This window comes from Quercus robur, chromosome 11 (assembly GCF_932294415.1).
Source record: "Quercus robur chromosome 11, dhQueRobu3.1, whole genome shotgun sequence".
Taxonomy (NCBI): domain Eukaryota; kingdom Viridiplantae; phylum Streptophyta; class Magnoliopsida; order Fagales; family Fagaceae; genus Quercus; species Quercus robur.
This window is the reverse complement of record NC_065544.1, coordinates 28,474,501-28,486,828: the sequence shown is the minus strand read 5'-3', so window position 1 is coordinate 28,486,828 and position 12,328 is coordinate 28,474,501.

Here is a 12,328-nt window from a genome sequence, read left to right as displayed (position 1 = left end):
TGTGCAGGAAGGTCCCGGACCACCAAGATGCATGATGGCCCAAGAAGTAATCCCAGAAGAACCAGTTAAGGAGGCCTAGATTCAGCTTGAGGAAGAATTAAAGGAAATAGATTTGGGGACAGAACCAGGATCCCGAAAGCCTGTCTTCATTAGCAGTCAATTGGTGGCTCAAGAAAGAGAACAGCTGGTAACCTTGCTTCAAAAATACAGAGATGTGTTTGCATGGACCTATGATGAGATGCCTGGTCTAGACCCAGGATTGGTAGTCCATTCTCTTAATGTGGACCCAGCCAAGGCCACAGCTTTCGCCACAATGAGAAGACCAACTACTGTAAGGGAACTCAAAAGTTTCCTGGGAAGGGTCTCCTATATTAGGAGATTTGTGCCTGGTTTAGCCTCAGCTACCGCAGGCCTATCCAAACTGTTAAAAAAGGGGAATGAATTTATCTGGGGAACAGAGCAGCAGGAAGCTTTTCAAAGAATTCAAAGCATCATGAATCATCTGCCCACCCTCCAGGCACCAGTACGTGGGCGACCTCTGTTGCTATACTTAGCATCAAACTCTCAGGCAATAGGTGCTTTGCTGGCACAAGAAGATGACCAAGGAAATGAGTAGCCTGTATACTATGTAAGCAGAACACTCAAGGATACCGAGACCAGGTACCCCAGAATAGAGAAAGCCTGCCTAATGATCATTTATGCATCCCAAAGGTTGAAGAGGTACTTCTCAGCTCACCAAATCCTCTTGGTAACCAAGTCTCACCCCATAAAAGCGCTCCTGCACCAGCCCCTTCTCACAGGGAGGATAGCACAATGGCTAGTGTTGCTCTCACAATATGATATAGGTATAAGAACTCCCAAGGCTGTCAAAAGCCAGGCCATAGCAGATTTGCTAGCTCAATTCCCAGGAAAGGAGGAAGGCCCGCTGAGCGAAGAAATCCCTGGTGAGGTAGCAGTGGTAGAGATCCTAAGGAAGAAATGGACCATGAGGTTTGATGGGTCAGCTACAGCAACTTCAAATGGGGTAGGAATTGTACTAAGTTGTGAGAATGGGGATATCATGCCCCTATCTTTCAAGCTTGGTTTCTCATGCTCTAATAATGCAGCTGAATATGAGGCATACTTAACTGGGTTGAATATAGCACTCAGCATAGGAGTGAAACATATGAGAGTGTTGGGAGATTCCAATCTTGTAGTCTCCCAAGTAAAAGGTGACTTTGCATTACGGGAACAAAGCTTAGCAGCCTACAGGACTTGGGCACAAAGGCTGGAGATGAAATTTCACACCTTCAGCATAGAATACACTCAAAGAAGTGAAAACAAGTTTGCTGATACGCTCGCCACCCTGGGATCCCAAATACCGCTTAATGGGAGGGATACGCTGATAAAAATAAGAAGGCAGGAACATTCTATTGTAAGGATCCTCCAAGGGATGTACCCCGGAGAGTCCAAACAGTGGGACTGGAGGGACGAAGTCAAAAAAAAGATGAAAGAGGTAGGTCCTAGAGGGAACATCAAAGAACTAATGGATTACACTCAGATAGAAGGAGAATTGTATAGAAGGTTGCCGGGAGGGATACTATCCAGATGTATCACAGAAAAGGAAGGAAAGTCGAAACTAGAAGAATTACACGCCCAAGTATGTGGAGTTGCAGAAAAGGTCAGTCTATACAGAAGGATGCAACGCATGGGGTATTACTGGCCAGATATGGACAAGGAAGCAGCAATCACACAGGGGAAATGCCAGGAATGTCGTGTGGCAATTGATAAAGAAGAAAGCTATGCGGTGTTTATTGCAGAAGATTGGCGGGTTCCTTTCATAGGATACCTGGCTTAGGGGATCTTGCCAACCGACAGGAAACTGGCCCACAAGCTCAAAAGTTAGCATGCAGGTATTTCCTGCAGAATGATGTTTTATTTAAAAAAGGATACCATGGGGATCCCCTCAGGTGCCTGGGGCCAAAGGAAGCTAGAGAAGTAGTCAGAGAGGTACACTCTGGAGATTGTGGAAGTCACCCAGGGAAAAGAAGGCTGTACAAGTAGTTACTGTTGTTGGGATATTACTGGCCAACGATGAAAAGGGACTCTGAGGAGATGGTCAAAACTTGTCGTGCTTGCCAAGTCCTGGGAGATGCAATTCACACTCATCCAAATGTCCTACAGGATATGACGACGCCATGGCCTTTTCATACTTGGGGGCTCGATCTCATAGGGCCTATAAACCCTCCATCCAACAGTTATATATGGATCCTGGCAGCCACGGAGTACTTTACAAAATGGGTAGAGGCCATCCCCTTGAAAAAAGCTACTGGAGCAGCTGTGGCAAATTTCATTCGAGACCACATCATTACAAGGTTTGGGATCCCCAGAAGATTGATCAGTGACAATGGAACCCCATTCATAGACAAAGATGTGAAGGGATTAACTGAAGCATACCACATCAAGCATAGAAGATCTACCCCATATTACCCACAAGGAAACGGCCAAGCTGAGGCTACTAATAGGGTAATGTTGAAGATCCTTAAGAAAATGAAGCACGAGTATGGGGGGAAATGGAGTGACCATCTGGTAGATGTGCTTTGGGCATGTAGAAGCTCTGTAAAAACAGCCACAGGATTTTCCCCATTCTCCCTAGTCTATGGAACAGAAGCCATCAGCCCCGTGGAGTTAGTCATTCCTACACCAAGGGTAATTCTGGAGGAAAATCAAGGAGAAAGTGAGGACGCAAACAATGAAAAGAGGCTAGCAGATCTGGAAGGGGTAGAAGAAGAAAGAGAGCTGGCCAAGAAAAGGAGCCAGAGATACCAGCAAAGAATGACCAGAGCATATGCACAAACAGTACGCCCAAGAGTGTTTACTGAGGGACAATTAGTACTAAGGATGGCGGAGCACGTGAGGAGGAACCTGCCAGGGCCTTCCAAGTTCACCCCAAAATGGGAAGGACCCTACATCATCAATTCAGCTCATGAGAGTGGGTATTATTACCTTACCAAAGAAGATGGGACAGCCTTGACAGAACCCATAAACGGGAAATGGCTGAAGCAATACTATGCATAAGGACAAGGGGATCCCGGTACCTCAGGATCCTTTTACCAGCTTCACTATCTGCTAAGTTTTTTTTTTTTTTTTTTTTTTTATTATTATCCTTTTTATTCTTCAGCCTTTATCATGAATTCTGGTCTAAGATAATTTTGTTCAGGAACATGTGATAGATTGACACTTTGTGGTCAATACTGCACCAAAAGATTTTCTTTTCTTTGTTCCTTAAAAACGACCATGCTTTAATGAAGTTCATGTTTCTTCAACATTTGAATCTTTCTTTAAATATTGCAAAGATCAAATTTGGATAGATTTAAGGGGGGATACCTGAGTCAAAAAAAAAAAGGGGGGAGAGTATGTAATACCCTTTTACATATGGCCCAGAATCTACCTCACAAATAATTTCAGATATCCCACAAACAGTTCCAAGTGCATAGGTCTAGGATCACAGAATAAAAGTGAAGAATCTAGGATACCTAGCCTAGCACTTGGCAAAAGGGGAACCTGTCAAAGTTCATGAACTGGGACCGTATCTCAAAAAAATACATAGGAAAGGATACCAGTGTACCCAGTTCAGTACTTGCACAATAAATTACCAGGTACCTGGACCAGAACTTACAGTGAAGCCTGTGGAAAACATGGTCTAGGACTCAGGAAAGAAAAGAGTCACAAGAAAGTAAAGGCAATATATATATATATATCCAAAAAAAAAAGAGGCAGATTCACATACTAAGAAATGAGAAGCAGTTTTGAAACACAAAAAAAAAAAGAGAAAGCAAAGAGTAGAGCAATGTTCAAAAAAAAAAAACTTATACAACCCCAAATTGTTTATGTAAGTCTAAAATATGCTAAGGAATGAGGCCAACCAACAGGGAGGCATCCGGAGGAATAACAGGCACAGTCAAAGAAGAGAGGATCCTCTGTCGCTTGACCTTCAAGTCTTCTAAAGCCTTGTGAGCATGAGCCAAAGCTTCCTCAGCAGCAGCTATCTCAGTGTCTATACTTTTGAATGATTGCCTTTGAAACAACATATGAGCCAGCAGACGCAAGTGATCCAGGAGAAAAGACAAATTGAACTTGGCCTCCAGAAGGTCTTGCACCACTCCTCTCCACTCCAGAAGCTTTTCCTCAGACAAAGAATCTACAGAGGAATTCCTCAGGGAAACCAGCACGGCACACAGCAACTCCATCAAAATATTGCCTAGAAAGATGCCTCCCCTGAAGCCACTGGTGAAATCCCCGTGACTATTGAGCAGACTCTCTAGCAGCGGCAGGCCTTCCACAGGAACAGAGAAGCACAGGAAGTTGCCATATAAAGACCCAAAAACATGGAAGTGGCTGGCAGGAAGACTGTTAAATTCCAAGAGATCAGAGCGAGCCAGGAAGGAGGAAAGCCCTGAATCAAGATCTGAGGCAGCCACTTTCGAGGCATCCCCCATCACTGTGTCACCACTTGCAGAGACAGGGGGACTTGCAGCCTTTCGCTCTGGATGAAGATTAGCAACTTGAACAGGTCTCACAATTCCTTCAGGGATAACAGGCTCAGAACCTGCAAAGCCTGTATCAATATTCAAAAAGAAAAGAAAAGGAAGAACAGATTTATCCTTAAAAGGAAAAAGAGAAGAAAAAGAAAAAGAAAAAAAGGACAAACCAGTTCCGGCTTCTTGGGGCAGAGCCTCTTCTTCCTGATCCCCTGACTTCCCCGAGGATTCTGGGAAAGAACATAAGGCAAGTTGAAGAAAAGGTGAAGGACCAACGGCAAAATGGCTAAAGGAAGGAATAGATGCAAGGGGCTTCGCCATAAAAGAAAAGGAAAGAGAAGGGCGAAGGGAAGGAAAGAAAAGAAAAATAAAACACATTGGGAGCAGCTCGCACTCACCTTCTGAGCTGTCTGATTCTAAAGAAGAGGCAACACTAGGAGCGGATTTCTCACTGGTTTGACCTAAAAGGGAGACACACATACCACATCATCACCAGAAGACTGGCTTTTACCCTTCTTGTGATCAGACTTGCGCTTGGACTGCAAAGGAAATCATCACTCGTCAGCAAGATAAAAATAAGTGCAACAACAAAAAATAAAAAGAAGAGAGAAGAAGGAAAGAAGTCTTGCCCTTCTCTCTCTCTCAATAGATTCTCTGGAAGTCTTTTGCTTACTACGAGTACGCCCAAAGGGTCCTAAAGGAGGCTGGGATACCAAATCAGAGGATCCGAAAGAACCATGGACTGAAGCAGTCACAGGAACCTGGGAAAAAGAAGACTCTACCTTGGTCTTCTTCCGGGTCCTTGAAACCAAAGGTTCCCTAACATCCTTGCCTTCCTGAGATGCCAAGTGTGCTTGAGATTTCCCAATTTTTCTTCTTTTCGCCTCAGAACCTATCTCCACACCCCCTGTACTTTCGCCAACATCAACAGCTTTCATTTTCTTCGGCCTGACGTCCTTACCTTTACTCGGAGCAGTGGCAGCACTTATTGTCTCCATTGCACCTTTCTTGATGGGCACTCCAGAAGAAGCGCCAATAATGAGACTATCACCCAGCCAAGTCTTAGGAAAGTCCTGTCCGTAAGCCACCCAACCTCCCTTGGAGGCATGCCACTCTGAGAACCCAGTCTTGCTGCTTGCAGTAGCAGAAACAATCCCAGCAGTAGGAAGGGATAAATGTCTATTGGATGTCGGAGCAGAAACAATGCTAGGATTCGGGGCTTCTCGAACTATACCAGAGCCAACATAATCAACAAAAGATTTTTGTACTCTTCTCCAATAACTGGTATAGCCGCTAGAAGCAAAGACTCCTCTCTGGAGTTAAGCACTGCAAATTGGGGGCTCCTCCGCGACCAATAAGAAAAGGCCTGCAGCCTCAGGAAAGGATCCAAGGAAGGAAGGGATGGCACCACGTCCTTAAAGACTGGAGGGATGTCCATGTCAAAACCAAATTGTCGGAGCACCCGGTGTGCTGAATAGTGAGTATATTTTGCGCCACTTGAAGAAGGCACAGGAAGCCAGGAGGGGCTAATGCAGGCAAGATAAGCCAGACTGCCTTCATCACCACGGCGCAAGTCAAAGGTATTACCTGTAGAAGATAAAAAAGAAGACAACACAGAATCACACGCGAAACCAGGACCAAATTCACGAGGGGATCTCCAATGTAAGCTCCCTGCTTGATCAAACAACTCCACAAGATTAAGGCCACCGCCTTTCAAGCTAATCCAACGAAAAATGATGGGAAAGGCATCGGTAGAATTGCCACAAAGACCCTTCACTATGTCAGGGGATCCTTGGAATTTGTCCTTCACAAATTTCAAATTCCTGCACTTGGCCAAAGTAGCTGCAGAACGGTCCCACATGAAAATCTGAAGAATGGCACAATGAAGAGATGAAGTGATCACGTAACAAGAATCACCCTCAGTCTCATCTCCATGAAGCTGGTCCAACTGAGAGTAAACATGACCCAAAAACAGAGGGGCCAAAGGATACTGGGTGCCTCGAGCCAACTTGATTGCCAACGGAAAAAACGAAGACTTAACTCCGTACGCAGGGAACTCACTAAACAAAAACTTACTAAGCCAAAAAGCCAGAAAACTGGCCCACTTCTTTATCTTTCTCACGAGAAAAGGTCATCACCCATCTCCCCATCCTAGCCGGCTTACCACCAGAAGAGGCAGCGCGACCACCAAAATGACCAAACAATTTATCCTCTACCACGAGATCCTCACCAGAAAGGCTAATATCAAACGGGCTCTCTTCACCAAACACCGGGAGTAGGAAATTATTAACCACATCTTCCAAGGTGATCGTCAATTCACCAGCAGAAAAGAAAAAAGTATGAAGAGAAGGGCACCAACGACGTACCAGATGCCTGAGCCCTTTGGCGTCTCTGAAGCCCTCAAGGTTTCTGGAAATAGCCACTGCCTTTAGGATACCGGCGCGCTCCAAGCGACCCACAAACTCAGCATCAGACAGTTCCTTGTCTACCCATATAGGCCAGCCCTGAATCTTTCCTGGAACAAAATCAAAGAAAATAGGAACCGCTTCTCGGATTCCTTGCCTAATCTGGTGATCGAAAATCTCTCTAGGGTCAGGAACCTGGGCGGAACCAGCGAAACCCGCTTGGCCAGAAAACATCCAAACATGAGGGGATGGAGGAGCCTCACCATGAGATATATGAGGGAAAAACAAACTGGGAGAATACCAAGGATCTCGTAAAGGGAAGGCCGGACGTTCGGTAACCTCGTGAGAATCACTCGGAGCAGAACCAGAAGAACCTTCACCCTCAGAAGGACTGGGAGTACGCTCTCTCCTCTTTCGGGAAGAAGAAGAAGCCATCAGAACAACACGTACAATGAGAAGAAAGGAGATTGAAAGTGCGAAAAAGGGAAGACCAGAGTAACAGAGAAGAAAAGAAACTGAAAGAATGAAAAAAGCTCAGAGAAGCAAAGTGATAAGATGAAACGGCTACAATAAAGGCGCAAGTAGCAGTTGGGGAAAACAGTTCATGGAAAGACGCGCCAGTTGCAAAAAATTTAATTTGAAGAAGGGATTAATCAGCAGTTATTAATGAGAAGCAATGGGAAACGAGAAAAGTGGGTAGAGGAGTTTTACCTCAAATACTCAACTGCCACGTCCCGTGTAAAGAGGAAGCTGCAAAAAGTAATAATTATAAGAGAACGCAACACGCAAAAAGGAGGTGACCAAAAGCAGCAGAAAAGGGCCGGGATCCCGAGTAAAAAGGGAAGGGAACCAATGGAAGTAGAGAAAAGGGGGATCCCACGAAAATCTTAGGAAACCTAAATCACTCACGCGTGGGCTTCAGGCAACCCACGAGCTCGAGGGGGCTAAATGTTGAGGTCCGAAAAATCATAGTAAAAATAAGCCCAAAAAGAATAAGTTAAGCCCAGCCCGGAAGGAAAATTCAAACTAAGCCCAAAGTAATTATACAGGAGACCCATGAGGGAATAAAAGAAAGGCCCAGAGGATCCCGAAGCCCAGAAAAGAGAAGCATCCAAAGAAAAAAAAGAAAGAGAAGACCACGGCAAAGTATAAAGGATCCTCAGGAACCATCAATAGGCGCGGATCCCTTCAGGCACAAAGAAAAGAGGAAGACTGGGACAGCTCGATGGAAAAAAGACAGAAAAAAAAGAAAACAAGAAAACGAAAGAAGAAAAGAGCGCGAGTGACCTCTCATGGCACAGACAGAAGAGGCCTCGGGGAACCAAGACAGGGAAGAAGAATGATAACAAACGATCTTTAAAAAGGCAGAACAGGATTCCGCCCAAATAGGAAAGATAGGAGGCGCCAGAAGTGAGGATGTTGAGAAGGGCATACCTCAGCACTCCCAAAGAAGATGGCCAACCAGAGGCTCTCAAAAGAATCAGAACTGAGAGAAGGAAAGAATGAGAAGAAACGGAAAAGGGACTTACCGAGATAACAGGGACAAGACATACTCTGTTCGCAAAAGAACAAAACAGGGGAACCAATGGTTCCCCGGGAAGCCCAGACAACTCCATTATAAAAGGAGGGGATGAGTTGCGAAGAAAGGGCAGCGAAAAAAGTGAGAAAGAAAGAAGAAATTCTTTAGAAAAAGAACTATCAGAGAAAATCAAGAGTGAAGAGAAAATATTAAGGGAAAACAAAATATTGCTTCCTGGTATCCTGTAAAAGCCACTATTGCACATACTCGGATTCAACGAGAATCAGACTTTGCAAGTTTTAAAGGCTGAAATAGTCATTCAAGACTGCAATTTTTAAGCTTGATTGAACCTTGTAGCACGTCCTAGTGAGCTTTCTGTAATCAAACAGACAACGTATTAATGAAACTTTGCTTCATATTTCCCAGGATCCCCACAGCACTAATTTTTTATCGTTTAGTTAATCCTGTTTCTTTCCTCCTGAATTTACCTTGTTAATTTTTGGCATTCTACGATATCCTTGTTTGTTATCTTGTTTGTATTTTCAGGAGTATTCTCTGTATTTCACTTGACTCTTAAACAACTCGTAAGCTGCGGTGAGTCAAGGCCCGGTCCACTAAATCCTCCTTTTCATTTAGGCCTAGGATCCTTGGGCCTGAGTGTCACGAAAAAGGGACTCTCACACAGCTTTGATTCCTTTGAAAGTCCCTGGTTGGTTACCTTCTTCGGGATGTGCTGAGATATGCCCTTCTCGGTCTCACCATGTCAATTCCATGTTTGCCCTTTTTTCCCATCTGGGCGCCAAATTGAAAGTCGCCTGATGCCATTTTCTTTTTCGTATTTCTCTGTTCTGGTTCCTCGAGACACTTCCTGCTTGTGTCATGAGAAGTCGCTGGGTCTTTTGGCGCTTGTGTTTCTTTGCTCTGTTTCTTATTTTCTTTTCCCGTCCTTTTCTTTTGAACTGTCTTAATCTTCTTTGACTATGCGCCTGGAAGGATCCGTGCCCCTTGATGATTGCTGAGGATCCTGGCTTCTTAGCCTCTTGCCGTGAGTTTCTTTCCTTTCTTGATGTTTCTTCGTTTGGGCTTCAAGCCTCCTGGGCCTTTTTATTCTTTCGTGGTCCCCTTGCACTTGCTTCTTTGGACTTAGCTTGTTTTTTTCCTTTTGGGATTGGCTCACTCTTTTGGGCCTCCCTCACTGTGATCCTTTTTAGACCTCAACAGACTTATTATCACCAATCTCGGCCGAGTTGCCACTTTCGGTTGATGTTTTGAGAAACTATATTCTGGAGTTTGAGATTAGGGATGAAAAGGCCCTTATAGATCTGAGAGATTGCCTGAGGGAGGCTGTTAAGGATAGAGACTACTGTAGGGAGCTGGCTGATACCTTCATGGAGGATATTGAGGAGATGAGTGGTGCATATCAGAGTGAGCTTACTACTCTTAGGGCAAAGCTTGATTGGAGGGGGCCAGCCCCTCCAGGCACAAAGGTAGAGTGTGTTTAGCTGAGATCCCAGGTTGCAGGTTTAGAGGATAAGCTTGTGGCCTTTACTCGGAGGTTTGCCGCTTTGGATCACACTTGGGATGAGGAGAGGGCCACACTAGAGGCTGGCAGGGCCGAGGCTATTAGTATAGCTGATGGCTTAGCATTGGAGCTAGTGCAGGCATGGGCCTATATTCATTCCACTTTGAGCATGGAGTATGGTCAAGAGGGCGATGAGCCTAGTGAGACACAGCTGGCTTTCCGTCACCTTTAGACCAAGCTGGCTGAGAGAGAGGAGGCCTTGAGAGTTGCTACTACAGAGGTGGGCACCTTGCAGGGTTTGCTAGAGACTGAGAGATTGCCAGAGACCTGGGCTTCAATATGGCCGGGTTACTTCACACTCATGCTCATGATGAGCCAATCCTCCGCACTGGTTTTGGGAGATTATGCTAGGCCATGTCTGATAGCTTAGGCCATGTTTGACTTGTTGATGTTCTTTCCTGTTTATTTTGTTTCTACACATGAGCTATGTAGTTAGTATCCCACCATGTATAGAGAGGTCCTTCGTAAATTGCTAGGCAATTGAGTAAGGCCTTCCCCTTTTTGTTTGAGTTCTTAAAGCATAGTCTAGTTTGTTAGGCATGCTTAGAAATTGAGAGAGGGTGTAGAGAGATGTTTATGATGATATTCGGAAAATATTTATGAGATGAGATTTCATGTGATGTATGAAAGAAATTAAATGGCAGAACACAGGCATGTTAATGAATATGCATGTAAATGCTTTGAAAATGCAAGATTATACAAACAAGTGATAAATGTAAAATCCATACATATCAATATCTTATTTTTCCGAGGATACATACTATTCTAGACAGATCTTTTCCTTTTCCCATTAAGGTACATTTCCCATTGGCATAAGCCAGAACATCATAAGCAGACCACTGAGTTGTGGCAGTATTGTAGACAAAAAGCAATCTTGAAGGTGTCTTCCTATCTTGTCTTGGATGCTGGATCCGTCTAATTTTCTGATCTTGAGCAGAAATTCAAGCAGGCACAACTAACTGATTTTTCTTTTAAGACGTGACCAAACCAAGATGATTGCCTACGTACCTTCACGAGGAAGGATTAGGTCATCACGTAGTTCAACTGACTTTTAATTGCCTTAACTTTTTCCTAGACGATCGGGTTTTCAATCTAGCAGGCTTACTCACGCTCTTTCTTTTGCTTTCCTTTTGCATAGACTGTCCTTTCGGGTTTTCGATCTACCTTTTGTATTTTCTCTCACTCTCTTTCTTTTGGCTCTCCTTTTGCATAGACCACCCTTTCAAGTTTTCGATCTACCTTTTTACATATATTTTTGTTTTTGTTCTTTTATGTTTTTTGTTTTCTGTATTTTGTATTTTTTTTTTTTTGTTTGTTTTGACATAAAAATATAGAAAAGAGGTGCACTAAGAGGCTCTTTCATGCAAAGTACCATATGACGGCATTAGAATTGGTGGGCATATTGAAGTCATGCCTGTCCATGTCGGCTAAAAGCAAGGCTCCTATAGAAAAGGCCTTCTTTACCACATATGGGCCCTCGAAAGTTGGGGAAAACTTTCCTCTGTGATCAGGCATGGCCTAGTTGCATTTCTTCAAGACTAGATTGCCTTCTTCAAAGACCCTGGGTCTAACTTTCTTGTTGAATGCTCGTTCGACGCGGCGTTGGTACAACTGTCCTAGCACATTGTAGTCATGCATTTTTCATCTATCATGTTTAGTTGTCCTAGCACCTGTGGAAGTACGAACAGAAGTGCCAATCCTTGTATGTCTATCATCTTCACCGAGATTTTCTTTATGTTCTTGTTAGCAGCTTCCACTGCACCATTAATCTGAGGGCGATAGGGAGCCAAATTTCTGTGCTCGATCTTGAACTGTTGGCAGAGTTGTTGGATCATTTTTCCATTTTGGTTGGCCCCATTTTCTATAATGAGCTCTCCTGGCACACTGTAGCGGCAAATAATGTTGTGTTTCTGGAACCAGGCTACCATTGCTTGAGTGACGCTTTTGTATGAAGCGGCTTCCACCCACTTTGTAAAATAATCAATGGCCACTAAGATGTACTCGTGACTGTTTGAAGCTTTCGAAATCACTGGTCTAATGACATCCATGCCCTAAGTTGAGAAGGGCCATGGTACCGCTAAAGAGTGCAAGGGCTAAGGAGAAGCATTTTTCCAGTCTTAATAGGCTTGGAAATGGTGGCATGTCCTTACGTGTTTAATGCAATCATTCTCCATGGTGAGCCAGTAGTAATCGGCTTTCATAATCTTGCAGGCCAATAAGGGTCCACTGGCATGAGCTCCAAGTAAGTCTTCATGCATTTCTTCCATTAAATGATTAGCCTTAGAGGCAAATTGTGGTTCCT